Source organism: Euprymna scolopes, chromosome 5 (assembly GCF_053919585.1).
Source record: "Euprymna scolopes isolate OS-2025 chromosome 5, ASM5391958v1, whole genome shotgun sequence".
NCBI classification, from domain to species: Eukaryota; Metazoa; Mollusca; class Cephalopoda; order Sepiida; family Sepiolidae; genus Euprymna; species Euprymna scolopes.
In genome coordinates this window covers 50,231,247-50,248,746 of record NC_136486.1, presented here as the reverse complement: position 1 = coordinate 50,248,746, position 17,500 = coordinate 50,231,247, and the positions used below count along the sequence as shown (strand labels likewise).

At 33.0% G+C, this 17,500-nt stretch overlaps 1 long non-coding RNA gene across 1 annotated transcript in view; it reads left to right on the top strand.

The window, feature by feature from the left end:
• The window catches only part of LOC145276806 (uncharacterized), a 196,937-nt gene that overhangs the window by 89,677 nt on the left and 89,760 nt on the right, over positions 1 to 17,500 (top strand). The window lies entirely within an intron of this gene.

Genomic DNA, 17,500 nt, shown 5'->3' with positions numbered 1-17,500 from the left:
GTCATCCTAAGAGTCGAGGGATACAACAAGCGACTCCCCTCAAAGTTCTACCGAATGATTTCACCCCACCTCTCTCTCTCTCTCTCTTTCTAGGCCATGAGAAATATAATCAGTTTCCTAAATCGCGAACGATCGCCTCCATCTGTCTCTAATAAATTAAATGACAAAACGAAAGTTACATACACATTTTAAAATCAATTTGAAAATATTATGCGATAAATATTGGTAATAGTGCCTGTAATAATCTTTAATCAGAAAAAAAAATGTATTCGTTTTTTTTGCAAATGAAAAAAAGGCATTATTCAACTCAGAATTGCTTGCAATAATGGAATGGTTAATCCTCGATAATTTCCATGATTCGAACGCACATTACTGTACCTTTTATTGTTATGTAAAAGAAAAGACTTTCTGCCTTACTTTGCCCTGGTGTTGAGTAAATATTAACAATTCTATTTTTCAACGAATGCTGTAGTTCATAATAATGATTATTGTAAGCGTTTAAGTTACAGACTGAAATGCTATTAACCAAAAGGATTAATGTATATCTTTTGTATGCGAGTTCTGAAGAGAAAGTTTTGTCAAGTTAATAAAATGCACGGAAATGCACACTGAACAATCTACGTGGAAAGCACTTCCTTCACACTTTCACATTGCAAGAACAAGTATCCGTGCTTTATTTGAGGACGGCTCGCTAAACTACGACGCCTGGACAGAAAACGGTCAAAAACGGTAGGAAATGTCAATTTTATGTTCGCAGCATTTTTGAAAAAAAAAAAAAAATAAAAAAATAAATAAAAATAAATAAATATAAAAAAAAACAGTTTACGCACAATTTTTTTTAATTTGGTTTAGTTTTTCGCATATTTATTTTATTCCCTTTTTATTACTTATTTTTTATTTTTATTTATTTTTACATATTTTGCTATTATACGTGCGTGTTAACTCGATAACGTAATAATGGCTTCGAATGATCAGGTAACGCGACTGCCGCGGGGGCAGATTTGGTGCAATACTATGGTTAGTTTCCTGAACGCCACATAGACACCTGGACCTCCGCTGCACCGGATATGATCACATGTTCAATCGATTTAAGGCAACCAAATGCCGTTATCATGAACTCTCTCTCTCTCACATATATAATCAAACAAAGACCACAAAATTGGACAAAAGGGCTTACTCTCTTTTAAGTCAGAGCTTTAAAAAATAAACACAGAAACATTTATATCAATAGTAAATAATGAATTGTACTTAGCTTTTACTATAAATACCAGTCGTTTGAGGTCAGTTAGTAAAGTTTTGAAAATAGGTAATGCGCAGAAATAGTAAGAGAACATTAAACTAAGAACAACTTATTGTAACAGTGATATATATATATATATATATATATATATATATATATATATATAATCAGTGTTTATCTCTGTATATGTCTACGTGTGTGTTCGTGCTTATGCATATATATTTATATATACATATGAACATATATATATATATATATATATATATATATATATATAAGTAACTTTGTACGTAGTGTCTGCGCGTGTGTCTGTATGCGAGTGAGTTCGTTTCCGATGAATTCGAAAACGGTTGGGCCGACTTTTTTGAAATTTCACACGAAGGTCCTTTATATGCCTGACAGTCTTATTAGAAACTAGCATAACCAGTAAATCGGCGTTGCTCAGTGTTAGTATCCCCCACCTCCTGTATAAAAAATCAAAGTACTTCTGTCGTTGATGTTGTTGTTGTTTGCAGCCGAACCACCAACCTCCGAACGTTAAGAACAGCTTTCAGAATAAACACCACCAACCTCCGTATATCAAGAACGGCTTTCGGAATAAACACCCCATTTTGTGGGGAGCGGGTGGTTGGTAGATTTAGTTATTTTTGAAAGAAATATATTTCACACCAAATTAATTAGGTTTCTGACGTATTTACGTTTTAACATAATTAAAAGTATCTAAATTACACTCAGGTATCTTTCATATATACATAAAAGCAAACTACAATTGCATTTTGGTTTGTGATCTACGTGGGTTATAGAAGCAAAACATTAAATATTAGGCCACAGGTGAAAAAAAATAGCAAATAGTATCTAGTACAGTGTAGAGCGAACGAAAAGGGAGGGGGTGGTGCCGGCAGTGCCATGGTTCGAACGCGCAACGCTAAGTGGAAAAGGATGCTAAGAAAAAGTAAACAGTTTGTCATCTTGGCCACCGTGCTGGTATCACTCCGCTGGCTCCGAGAAATAACGCTTATAACAACATTTTGCTAGGAATGAATGTATTAGTGACTCAAATAAAACGAGTAGAGAAGTGGCCCCTCTCTCTCTCTCACCCTTATCCGGGAGTTCTGCTGTAGTGTTGATTTGGTGGCTTCATCGTTCTAAGCATAAAAAAAATGTTTACTTCGGTTTGATAGTTTCGAATCGTGTTATAGGCAGAGCAATCACCCACTACAGTGACGATTTCCGGTGAAAAGAATATAACACGTGTCTTTGAATAAAATTTATGATATCGTAAATGTCCATTTAAATATTATACATTTACTAAATGATTGGATGTTCGATACCTGAGGTTTTATGGATCAAATGTAACTCATAACTGTAGAACCTAGTCTCTCTCTCTCTCTCTCGATATATATATATATATATATATATATATATATATATATATATATATATATATATATATATGTGTATATATTGCTTTTATACTTTAGATATTAATCCAATAAACTCAAGTTTTTGTAAAATAGTGCTTAATAACAAGAACGGCTGTATTATTGATATTTTTTTGTTATTGAAACATTTGTTCGTACATATCTGCAAACATATTTCAGCTGTGATTTCGAAATCCAGCGTCGCCAGAACACTAGTCTGAACTGGTTATAAATACCCAATAGTATATAGACCCTCACCTGAGGGAGTTCATATGATTATTAAACACTTTAAATGCTCTGTCCTGGGTTTTCAAATTTCGTTGGCGCCAGGGTATCTATCATCGGCTTCTAAAATAATTAAAGTCTTATGGCACTTCTTTTTGGACACGAGGGAATCCTTCACGGTTGTGGCAATTGTTATTCCACTTATATTAGAAACCCCATTCCCAGATGTAGCATTGAGTCTCGAAACCTAATTTAATTTGTTTTTATTAGTTTTTATGGTAAGCAAAGTAAATACTTTAGAGTTTAACTAACTAGTTTTGGTTTCGGTTTCGATTCAAGTTGATACATCCAAGTCATATGGATATATTTTTTAACTTTTTAAATCGCAACTTTATAATATAAAAAATCGATAGAACATCAACTCTATAATAATATATATGACATCTGCAAGAATTAAAATATAATATTTAAGCATACTTTATGACCGGGCTTCGCTGGGCGCCCCTGCTAGCTTAGATAAATACTTTTGTAGTTTTAACAATAGCGTTACAATAATATCAGAGCGTCTCTATTTACACACTTAATAGCAACATCAATATATTACATATGAATGAGTCCCCTGTGAAATTTCCACAGATCCCGCTGGTTTTATTATTATTTGCATCTCGTTTTCTTTTTTACTGCAGACAAATCAATTTTATAACCCACCAAATTTATATAATTAAAATAAAATTTAAACATTCATAGAAGGAAGGCACATAAGAGTTAACGAAGTCCAACGCTCTCCCCATGTTAAAAATGGTTGTCTAAATAATAACATTATTCTTTAGAAATTCGTTCGTAACAATGGAAAAGAGTCATTATTAATATTTTGTTCTTGCATCATTTTCTTGTTTTACCTACCAAACATCGACTATTTTCAACTGTTTATGAAAACTTTCAAGTAGCATTTTGTATAGTAACGACGAACTGATACAATCTGGCTTTGTTTTAAATCAAAATAAATCTTGTTTCTTACAATTTTCAATCATTAAAAGGAAAGACATTTGAGAAAAAATATACGCCGAAATTACCCGGTGGTTTATGCAATAATTTGAAAATTTACAAAAAACACCCAACAAATATCTTATTAAATATTTATAAACATTAAAAGAATCGAAATTGGAATCGGGAATCGTATCGGAATCGAACATTTGAACGGAATCGGTAATTGGATCGAAATCGGGAAATAATTTTTTGAATCGTTCCATCACTAATATATATATATATATATATATATATATATATATATATATATATATATATATATATGTGTGTGTGTGTTTCATTGAAGAGCAGATATAACTCTTGTTTGTTTCTTTGTTTCTCTTACAATCCATTTTTTCCTTTTGACGGTCAAGTTTCCGAACATTCTGTTCGAGTGTAAAAAGAGATTTGCCGTATTCGTGAACGTTTTCGACCTCTATTGGTCGTCCTCATGCGAGTGATAAAAATAATAAAAAATGAAACAGTGAGTAGAATGGAAAGACGATTAAAATCGTTTACAATACTTAAAATACTTAAAAGCATTTAAGCGTACCATCCGTTTTATATTGAGCCCGGTTAATGGTTGTTTTTTTAATACGGATCAACAAAGCTTCAATAATCGGAAGGTGTACATCACAGTGTGAGACAGTTGAAATGGCAGTGTTTTTAGTATGTCTCTGAATTCAGTTTTAGGGATGTCATGTGCTATAAGGTGTTGATAAATGCAGCTATTCAAGGAAGATAGGTGACATGTTAGTAATGCCAATATAGTGTTTTTATTACTCACCTGAGGACGACCAAAACGTTCGTGGATACGGCAAATTTCTTTTTACACTCGAACAGAATGTTCGGAAACTAGTCCGATAAAAAGAAAAAAAAATTGTATTGTAAGAGAAACAAACAAGAGTTGTCTCTACTCTTCAATGAAACGTGCATAAAAAATGCTGCCATGTATACTAATATATATATATATATATATATATATATATATATATATATATATATATATATATATATATATATCGGAGGTTACATTATCGACTGAAACGTCGTGACAATCACACTCAAGATAAGAACAGTAGTCCGACGAATCCAAATAATACGAATAAGCAATCCTCATATCAAAAATTCAGAAACTTCATATATAAATTGTTTAAGATATAATCATCCACTGACACGTTTTTCGCTGTTTATGACTTATCCGAGTGGCTTAATCTAGCGAGATTCAAAATCGGGACCCCATAGTTAGAAGCCTAAACCTCTACTCCTGGGCTATCTTAGCCTACTTCCTGATGTATCGCGTTTTATGTAAATGTTATTTATTTGTTTGCGATACTTTTGAATGAATTCAATTATTCATACGGAAGTGCTTTTTTTTTTTTTTTTTTTTTTTACCTAAATGCGAATTCTAAATAATTTTCCCTTTTATCAGTTTGGTGCCCCGAAATGGGAATCGGCATATATATTGTTTTAAATATAATTATCCACTGACATGTGTTTCGTTGTTTACGACTTATCATCGTGGCTGATTCGAAATCGGGACCCCATTGTTAGAAACCTAAACCTCCACCCGTAGTCTATCTCGCGTGACTGTGGGATGTATCGCTTTAATGCATTCATTTTCTTTTAAAATAAGTATAAACGCGTTCGTAAAAATAAGACACAACTGAATTTAAAGCCCGTTTAGCGATTTCATGTAAAGCGCCAGTAACTCTTTGAGCCACTATTCCTCCTTCATTAGTTACGCAAATTAATACACATCGATGCATTTTCTGAAGATAAAATATTGAAAAAATATAAATATTTTTAAATAAATACATCTTCCATCCAGCCTCTTTAACATAATTTCTGAAAATTATCTATATAATTCACAGCACTACTGAATCACGATGAATCGATTTAAGTAATGTTTGCATTCCTCCGCCGTCTGAGTTATTTACGCGTCAAAAGCAGACGTACTTAATCTCGTGGGCGCTTAATTGATGAATTTCAAATTGCATATCAAACGCAATTATGTAATTACGAGTCCAGATTGGCATTTTTTCGTCTGATACTTCTTAAAGATTTATACAACATTAAGCAATTTAAGATTTTGTTTTATAAGTTCTCAAGAAACTCATCCACCGAATGAACTACACTGCTGATGCATATATATATATATATATATATATATATATATATATATATATATATATATATATATATATATATATATATATCCGATTTTTTCCAAAGTGCTACATCTTCAGTTTTCTCAGTATACTTTAACTTCCTAGTTTTTCTAAAAGGTAAATCTTTAAAACGTCACTGTTAAGAATCGTTAATAAAATTCACAGCTTTTTTTTCTGCAAACGTAAAATAAACACCAGTACGTCGGACATGTCCACCAAGTTCCTATCACGAACGTCCAATAATCAGTTTTATCCCCGTTCAATGATATAGGCTGCCGTTTAGAGATGGTCTCACCAGTAAAAGCTGGAGTCCTAGATGTATTTGCCATTCATCTGATCTTAAATCCTTAGGTTTATGTATTGGGTCATTCCAAATATAATGCCTATAGAAACGATCCCCATACTATTCTTGAACGTAAGAGAGACACATAAAATCAGGGCAGTGTTAACTGAGGGTCACCGAGAAACTTTCATATCGTATATAGTTAAACGACAAAGAAAAACATTCATGACTGAAACTTGATGAAAAGATTACGCGTAAACTGAACTACAGCATATATGAAGGGATTGCTGAAAGAATTATTCATAATTCAATGATGGTATTACCTGGATAGCTCTATATCTAAATAACATATTTTATGTCAGAAATAGAAACTGCTACTCAAACTGTTACCTCCAAAGGCTTTGTAGCCACATCAACCGAGGGGTTTGGCCTTTGCATCAAAACTAACACTAGGCTAATCTGGCGTGTTCCTTGTTGACTGAGATATGTCCCTATTCCTGTGCCCCTCCCTTCCAGGTTCTGCCTTCTCCCTTTGAGAAGATCTAAGTTTATTGCTAATTGCCTGAGGCGCATCTACCGAAGAATGCTGCCCAGACTGCCCAGACATATTTTGCAGGTCAGAATGATCTTCGTCTAGGGCGATGGCATTTGAAATTCCATTTCCGACCCTTGTGTCACGTCATGCCACCCTGAGAGAGATAAACAGCTACAAAGTATGCAGACTCATCGATTTTATTATAATATTTATTTTTTAATTTCTGGGTGCAACTAAAAACTAATTAAAAAAAAACACTACGGATCATTGTTACATCTATCTTCCAATACATTTAGACCCTTGTTGTTGTGCTTTGGTATGAGATAAAGAATCTGAGGTGGGATAAAGAGGAAGAGAAGAAAACGTGAATGATCAGTAAATAATGAAGGAGAGAATGAAGAACAAATGAAAGAACGTCGTTGTATTGAAACTCCATATAAAGAAAATAAAAACATATAGATTTTAGCTTCGTTAAAATTTAAACACACACACACACACACACACACACACACACACACGTACGAATAGTTATCCCATCAGCAATGTTCCAAACCTCACCGAATATACGTATCTTTACATGAGTTTAGAAATTACACTTACAAGTGTGTGTGTGTGTTCATAAATTATGTAAGTATTAATAAATTTCTGAATGGTGCAAATCATTTGAATTTTTATTGAATGCCCAACGACATTGCAAGAAAACGTTAACATAAATAAATTTACGATTCAAAGCGATTCATATTTTGTTTAAGTTTACTATATGGATAGCCATTCTCGTTAATTAAATATAATATGATTGACTATCCATAGAGTTAAGTTAAATATAATATAATTGACTATTCGTATAGTTAAATATAATATTGGTACAGTTTGAATCGTTTGAACAGTATATCTAAAAAACAAACAAACAAAACAAAACATTATTTCAACAACCCGCCAGGAGGAAGAAAATGAATACAGAAAATTCCCAAACCAGAAACAAAGAAAGGCAACAAAATAGTTTTCATTGTTTTATATAATTTCTTCTTCTTCAATTTCTTCAACTTCTTGTTTTTCGTCGTCGTCGTCGTCGTCGTCGTCGTCGTCGTCGTCATCATCATCATCACTGTCGTCGTCACTACTTTTCAGACAACAATCGACTTTAAAATGCTATTAAAACTTTCTGTCGGTTCTTTCTGTCATTTTCCATGACACGCTTTGTAAAATCTTTTGTTTTTTTTCATATTTTCTTTTATTTCTAGACATTTTATTGAATTTTTCTTCCTTCAGCCCCACGCTCCTCATTTCCCGTAAATCCTATTAGACATTTGCAAGACAAGAACATGTATCGTTATCTGGTAGTAATTACAAGTTGAAAGGAAATAACCATATGAGAAATAAAATTATTTTGTTTAGTAGCATATGGTGACATGGACAATACTAACAAATGTATAAAAAACACCTACAACCGTGCACCTGCGGATGTTTTTGCATATCAAACTATTGACAGACAGTTTGAGGCAGAGTAAAACATTCAGTCTTTTAGTGAATTGTATCAGTTCTTGGTTTCAAAGAAACAAAATTAATCTCGTTTCCTGAATTACTTGAATGAAAATTTGTGTTTTTTTATATAGTGCAAGAAAGAAAAAGTGCGACTTTGGATTAACCACTGAGGTTGGGTTGAATTGTTTGAATCTGTAAAAGTGAGTTTGCAAAGTTAAATCTAAATAAATTAAGAAAAAAAAACATACAATTTAAAATTAGGCTGCTTCTGCCCGCTATATATCTCCCCTCTCTCTTCCTTTCTCTCCCTCTCTGGTTATGCCTAAATAATATTTCTACTTTAGTGATATTTCCATTTATTTCAAACTGACTATCCCGCTCTAATGTTTTATATAAAACGCCCTCTTTCAGAAAAGAATTCAATTACAAAATAAAATTCACTAAATTAATTCCTGTTTCTTCGTAAATAAATCCTATTCTTTTTTTTTTATTCCTGAGCAACGTTGCTAGTATAAAACAAGATGAATAAGTTATAGTTTATGTGGATATGGAATTCACACAGCGAAGACAACAAACTAACAAAGATACTGCTAGGGCGCTGTAAGTGATTATAGTTCGGTGAAACCACGTATGAATCCATGATGATAATTCGACGAATACTTTGTTTTCATTACTACAATTTGCTACTTATTTATTATTATTGTTGTTCCTTAGTTGCTGTGCTGACTGTTGGTAATTTGTGAATAGTCGTTGTTAGTATACGAAAGACACCATAATAAAGGAAAACGTGTACAATTTACTTTTCATTTTAATCTACGTAAGTAGAGTTAATTTGTAAGGAACAAAATATTCTGATTTATTTTTCTATGCGTATCTATGTGATAGTCAAACGATACAATACGAAGCATTAGCGTCAATTAACTTTAAATGTTAAGATTGATTTTAAGCAAGATTGTTAAATATCAAGGTGGGTACTTCGATAGTAGATATATTAGCTAGTTTATATTGAGATATATAGGTGGCGATTAATTAAAAAAAAAAGCACGTTTCAGATGTGCGTCACGAAGGGGTCAAGAGATTAACCCTGGTGAATCGTGATAATCTGGAGCCGATTAAGATGGGGGAAATAATGTCGCATGCTCTCAGGCTTTTTCTCGAAGTTAAAAAACGTTAGGATAATTAAGTGAGGCGCTTGTCCTTATTTTCAGTCACCGGATTATGGTTTAGTTGAATATATCTTCTTTTTTCTAAGATAGTTTTGTTTTGATTAATTGCTTTATAAATAGCGTAAGAAATGTGTCGCGGCGTTTGTTTCAGCAAAACGTCGCTAAGATAACAACACACACATGCAATACAGTGCTGGTCAACAACGACGATATCGATATCTTATAATTTGATTAAAATAATTAAGTAATAAATTAATTACATGTGTAACGTTGTACACCCTAACACACGCGTTAACGTGCAGACCATCGAGACCCGAGTGTTTGGAGGTGTATGCTGAGCAAAAAACAACAACAACAAAAAAAAACCGGTCACTTTTTTTGAAACTTTAACCCGTATTATGACCCCTTAACATTTAATGTTTTGGTCTCAAATTACATTATTAAATTAGAACCATGTCCAAGGAACCTATATCTAAAATGTCAAGTGTTTAGACCCAAAATTGTCGGAGGAGTTTGGTAGAGTTCTCAAAGGTCAAATCGTTGAACTTTTATCCATTAAAAGCGAAATTTCTGGCCGAAAATCGATAAGATTTTCCCAAATGTCAGTACCCTGTATATCAAATTTCGAGTCTGTAGACTGAAAATTAACAGAGTTATTGCGAATGAAAATGTACACAGACACACACACACAGACAGACAGACAGACACGTTCACTTATATATATATATATATATATATATATATATATATATATATATATATATATATATATATATATATACTAGAATGGGCGCCCGGCGTTACCCAAGTGTTTGGAGGTATATGCTGAGCCAAAAAAAAGACAAGGTCAATTTTTTAAAATTTGACCCCTATTATGACCCCTTAATATTTATTGTTTTGGGCTCAAATCGAGTTATTAAGTTAGATCCATGTCCAAGGAACATATATCTAAAATTTCAAGTGTTTAGACTAGAAATTGTCGGAGGAGTTTGGTAGAGTTCTCAAAATTCAAATCGTTGAACGTTGACCCCATTATTCGCCAAATTTCTGGCCGAAAACCGATCACCTAGATTTTCCCAAATCTCAGTACCCTGTATATCAAATTTTGAGTCTGTAGGCTTAAAATTAACATAGTTATTGCGTAGGGAAATGTACACAGACACAGACAGACAGACAGAAACGTTCACTTTTATAGATATACTATCATTTCGGTCCGGCGTTGCCCGGGTGTTTGGAGGTGTATGATGTGCAAAAAACAAAAACAACAAAACAAAAAAAACCCGGTAATTTTTAAAACTTTGACCCCTATTATGACCCCTTAACATTTATTGTTTTGGGCTCAAATCAAGTTATTAAGTTGGATCCATGTCCACCGAACCTCTACCTAAAATGTCAAGTGTTTAGACTGAAAATAGTCAGAGGAGTTTGGTAGCGTTCTCAAAGGCTAAATCGTTGAACTTTGACCACTTACCAGCGAAATTTCTGGCCGAAACCCGATCACCTAGATTTTCCCAAATCTCAGTAGCCTGTATATCAGATTTCGAGTCTGTAGACTAAAACATGACAGAGTTATTGCGTAGGGAAATGTACGCACACAGACACGTTCACTTTTATAGATATATAGACTAGCATTTCAGCCCGGCGTTGCCCGAGTATTTGGAGTTGTATGTTGAGCAAAAAAACAAAAACAAAAAAAAAGTGATCAATTTTTTAAAATTTGACCCCTTTAATGACCCCTTAACATTTATTGTTTTGGGCTCAAATCAAGTTATTAAGTTAGATCCATGTCCAAGGAACATATATCTAAAATTTCAAGTGTTTAGACCCAAAATTGTTGAAAGAGTTTGGTAAAGTTCTCCAATGTCAAATCGTTGAACTTTTACCGCTTAACAGCCTAATTTCTGGCCGAAAACGGATTACAAAATTTTCCCAAATCTCAGTACCTTGTGTATCAAATTTCGAATCTGTAGACTAAACATTGACAGAGTTATTGCGTAGGGAAATGTACACAGACACACAGACACATTCACTTTTATACATATATAGATGACTAGCATTTACGCCCGGCGTTGCCCGAGTGTTTGGAGGTGTATGTTAAGAGAAAAAAAAAAAAGAAAAAAAAAGCGGTCAATTTTTTTAAACTTTGACCCCTATTATGACCCCTTAACGTTTATTGCTTGGGGCTCAAAATTTCAAGTGTTTAGACCCAAAATTATCACAGGAGTTTGCTAGAGTTCTAAAAGGTCAAATCGTTGAGTTTTGACCCCTTAACAGTCAACTTTCTGGCCGAAAACCGATCACCTAAATTTTTCCAAATCTCAATACCCTGTATATCAAACTTCGAGTCTGTAGACTAAAAATTGACAGCGTTATTGCATAGGGAAAAGTATACACACATACAGACACAAACACAAACACGTTCACTTTTATAGATATATAGATTTGCACGAAATAAATGTTCAGTTGTTCGCCAATATCGGGTTATGTTACAAAAAAACAAAAAACAAAACAAAACAAAACAAAACAACCCCCCCCCAATAAAATAACAAACAAAAACACACAAAAAAGAAACTTGTAATTTAAAAGTTCAGATAAACTGTACTTGTTTTTATTTAACTTAAAAAAACAGCAGCCCGTCTCTAAGGCTGTTTATTATCTGCTCAACCGCTGTATTTTGTTTTACCACCCGCTTTTATTTTACACTGTTCCTATGACACTCGCTTATATAAACATTCTCACAGACAATAAGTGGGGCAACTGCTGCTAAATTAAACATTAAATACTCTATTATAAAGAAAAGTTAACATCGCCACAATAAGTAATACTGTTTAATTTGCAGATGAAGAAGACAATAGCGTGAATATAGGGAAAGATAGTGAGCAAACAAATACTAATTTGAGATTATTTATATTTATTAAAATTTTAAATGACTTTTGGAAACTTACTTGTTTGTGATTCAAATTATACAAACCGACTTCGATGGCTAACCCAACGGCAGACATTTTGGGTTTCTCTTTAAATGAAGAACGTTTACATAGTTGGAATGTTACGAATTTGGTTCGAGTCTTAAGATTTTAAGTGCACCTACCGTAAATAGTGCATTATGTGCTAGCCTTGAAAGGCATTACAAGTTCGATCTTCGCTCACCCGCACATAATCTTGACCTTGTGCTGGAATAGCTAAGCTTAGCAAATTTCTCTATCGAATAAAATCTATTTTACTTATATGTAAAAACAAAGAAATATATATTTACAAAAACGTTTCAACAATACAGGCATTCAAGTAACGGAAAGCTTCTTTAAACCGATGGCTAAGAACACAAATCTTCGAAATATATAAAAAGGAAAGAATCACGAAACCATTGGAAAGCCTGATAAATTAAGAAGTTGAAAGTACTCTGTATTTTTCCAAAGATGTTTTTGTTTTAAGTAGAATTGATTCGACTACTTACAATATGTCTAAAGGGCGATTACTTATGTATATGTATAAAGGGAAGGTTGTAACTTTTAGGATCGATCTGGTGATTCGATTTTTTTTTTAAATTTTTATTTTTATATTTTTGCCTTAAGATGGATTCAGGTCTTAGCTCTGCTTCAGACAAAAATGTTTATCAGCGAACAGACTCATTATGATGAATGTAAGATGTCGTATAAAATAAACCGTTCTTTTCCCAATAACCACTATCACGTGAAATGGCTCCATTTTTATTCTTTTGCTTAACTATGTAGATCGTGTGTATCGTGTGTATTTAGGCATCATTCTTTCATCTAAGCAAACAATGTAAAACAACAGAATTTTTCAGATTGATTTTATCTTTGAATTTTTTTAATGATCTTTTTCGTGTCAAAAAAATAAAAAAACAACAACAAAAAACAAAAAACAAAAAGAAAACATATAATGGTTGCCCCATATGTATATCACGAACATTCTGTCGAATCATCTTCGGTTAAGAAAAAAAACAACAAAAAAAACTAGAGAAAAGAAGAGAAATTAAAAAGCAATCAAAGATGCGCATGTGAAGTCAGACGTCAAAAGAACGAACTAGTGTAGTTTCAAGAGAGACATTCACAATTTAAATTTTTTCGGATCGATATAAGTTGGCGTTTCAGGATAAACTGTATACCTTTAAGCACGTACACACGCACGCAACACGTGCGTGCACACACACTCCATATATTTATACATAAATATATCCATATATATTTATCTCTTTAAACTCTATCTATCTTTTTTAAATATATATTTACTTCAGTATTTAACTTTTTTTGTCCTAAAAAACAATATTTGATGTTTGGAAATAATAGACGCTCCTAGTTTTTCACTCCTCTATCGTTATCATCATGGAAAGTCCTCGACTGAGCTTCATTCTCTGTTTTTCCCTTGTAAAACTGAAACAGCAAGAGCTCGTTTTATACCCCCGCCGCAAAGAGCTTTTCTTTCTTCCTGCGTAGGTCTAGCATCAAACAGTGTTTCTATTGGCAGTTTATTTGTAAGAGCTTTCCATCTTTGAATTAGGTTGGGACATAATTGCTTCTTTGATGATTGGAATATAGTCCTCCTCAATAAGCGATTGTCATGAATAATATTCATAAGTCGTTGTTTTGTTTGGTTTGGCTGTTCAACTAAAAACAAAAAACAAATTATTTTTGTTGTATCTAGAGTAAATTTTTATATTCATTCCTCTCCCAATCGAAGTAGGCCGTACATGATTCGGCTTAAAAATATAGAGTGACTCGCTTCCATATTGCTACAAATAGAATTGTTAATATAATTCACAACTTATCCATTTTTGATACCAATACATTTAAATATATTCTTGACTTTTCCAGCAGGTTTATTCATGGATGTCCTAGAATCTCAGTTTTATTATTGTTCAATGATATGCAGGGACATTTGAGTAATCGTCTCATGAGTAGCAAGTATGATCACGGAGGGCTGCACACTCACTGGACTATAAAACAATATTTATTGGCTTATTAAAAAAATGCTTATTAAGACAATCCCACGCGATTACGGAATTGAACAGGGCACAATCAAAACCAGTTGTATCCAAATAGGCTAGAAAACTTGAGGTGAAAAGGTTATATATTAGCACTCTTGGTTGTCTTCGAGTCACCTAAGCGATGTTTTGAAATGAACGATTTATTAGAAGAAAAGGAATGTTATTAAAACGAATTAGGTATTATAGAATCAAAAATATTATGTAAAATATTTATATAACAACTTTGAAATTTAAGAAACAATAACAAATAGAATTTAGTATCAAAACAACGACCGGGTTAGTAAACCGAGTAGTGACGTCAGGCAATTAAACAAAGGAAGATTTTGATTTATACACATAGAACAGTTCAGAGATTTTTGTTTTAGTTTGAGAATCAGAGACCGAGTTGGAAAGACGAATTCTTGAGTTTGGACTCCAGGATTCGTCTCTTGCCGCGCCGGGAGTTGATGAGCGTGGAATAGCAAAATGTAGATGTATAACGCGTTACACACTCTGTAAGGAACTCAGCTGTGAAATACACCCCCCCCACGACACACATGATCCTGTCCATAAAGATTATCAGAGAACATGACAGGGGATCGAAATACACTTCGAAATATCGACGATAAGGAAATCAATACATAAAACACCGCGCATATATGTATAGCTATTCGACAAACAATCATAATGTCATCTTAATTTTTTGTTTAGATTCTACATTGAGAACAAATACAGACATTTTTATTCTATAAATTAAAAATGATAAACTAATCCTTACATTATACATTTAATATACTATGTTTAACAGTTTCTTAAACACGTTTATCATATATATATATATATATATATATATATATATATATATATATATATATACACACATATATATATACACACGCGCACACACACGCACACACACATATATATATTTCTTCTATCCCATACATTATGCTGATGAGGAGAAGATATTCAGAAATACTTTACTTATTTCTCGATTGTTTTATTTATAAATATCGAATGAATAAAAGGATATCGTTTCCGAAACTATCGAACGTATAAACAAGGTTTAGTTGTGTTTCCTCCTATGAAAACTTGATTGATAATTTCATAATTATTTATCTTTCACCCTTCTCTCTCTGGTAATCTCCAAAAATACCGTTAGGGCTTACAACATGGCCGCCAGAAGAGTCAACAAAAAACTGCGAATAAAATATATAAAACTCGTAATTTATGTTTTTAAAGTGGGTTGTCAATTTTCTTTATGAAATATACTTCCAAAATAAACTATTGCAGTCGTTTAAAACATAATAGAAGTATTATTTTTTATTTTTTAAAAACAATGTTTACAAAATGTCTACGAACGTGTAATAAAATAATTAAATGACAGTTGAAAACTGGGTCTGATTTTTCCATAAGAAATTTACATACATGGAAAAGACTTAATAAACCAACTTTGCAGAAAACGCAAGAGTCAGCTCGTACTGTAACTGGCAATGAATTAATATCATTGGCAAATTATTTTTACTTGTGAACTTGAACGGTACAATTAAAAATTAAAGGTTTTAGTACTAAAAAAATCCAAGAATTTATTTGGGACGAATTGAATTAACAAGTTTAACTTTTGGGGCTTTCAATAAATATTATCTTCTTAAAATGCACATAACTCATACTCATAAGATCTCTAGAAACGCACACACGCACACCACATTAAATACTTAGTTAACTCAGCTATTTCATTGTATTTTTACACATATATATTTCATGGCGCATTGATGACACATGCAACTGTTAATCGAAAATTTCGAATCCAAAACGAAAACTTACGAGGATTTTTTTTTACACAGGCATCACCACATTATCAAGGCCAAGAGGCCACTCAAGGATAAGGGTTAAAGAGTGTACAGTAGAAATTGGACAATATAGTAATCATTAGTAATGAAAATTCGGTAAATTTGATAACTTATATGGAACGGCTCATCAGGAACTTATTTACGTTAGACTTGAACACAGCCATATTGTAGTCAGCCGGAAAGCAGGAAAACGGAAGACAATTCCACAGGCGTGCAGTTCTAAGAAAGAAGCTTTGTTCATGGAATCTACGTTTAGGTTTAGGCACATATAAAGAATGGGGGGAATTATTGATAGTGTTTATAGCTAGACGAGTGTTTCATGTGAAAGTTTGGCGAGGGGGGACCATAGACTGAAGCTCGGTCGAACACTTTCCATGAAAATAACGATACGACAGAGGCAAACTTAGACATTATTATTATTATTATTATTATTATTATTATTATTATTATTATTATAAACTGAACTTTAAATATTTTGTTTTAAAATTAATATTTTATTTACAAATATATATTTAAATAAGCAATAAAAAGAGGGTTCTTGGCCTTCGGGCCAACCGATGCTTCACTTTAGTTATGTTAATTGGTCCTTAGTCAATGTAGGAGTAACTCTTCATACTGAGACAATTACTATTTATAGATACTGCCAGAGTGCCTCCCCTTTTTGTCCCTCTTTTAGGGGAGCTGGTTTTCCTCTCATATTGTAAACGACTCTGTGTCACATTTTGCTTACGTGTGGAAGCAAATAAATACAAATAAAACAGGGTTCTTGGCCTTCGAGCCAGGATCAAAGTGTAGTATCTGTTCCGGCAGATACTGCACTTAAGATAATTTGTACCAGTCAATGGAGGGGAAACCCTCTATACTGGGACAATTATTATTTTTGGTAACCAGAGTGACCCCTTTTAGGGGAGCTGGTTTTTACCTCACATTAAAAACGGCCTTGTGCCTAATTTGCTCGGTGGGGGAGCAAATAAATACCATCTGTTCCGGCAGATACTACAAAATTGGCCTTGTGCCTAATTTGCTCGGTGGGGGAGCAAATAAATACCATCTGTTCCGGCAGATACTACAAGCAAAGACCATATGTGGGGAAAACCCCACATATAAGACCTTGGTCAAT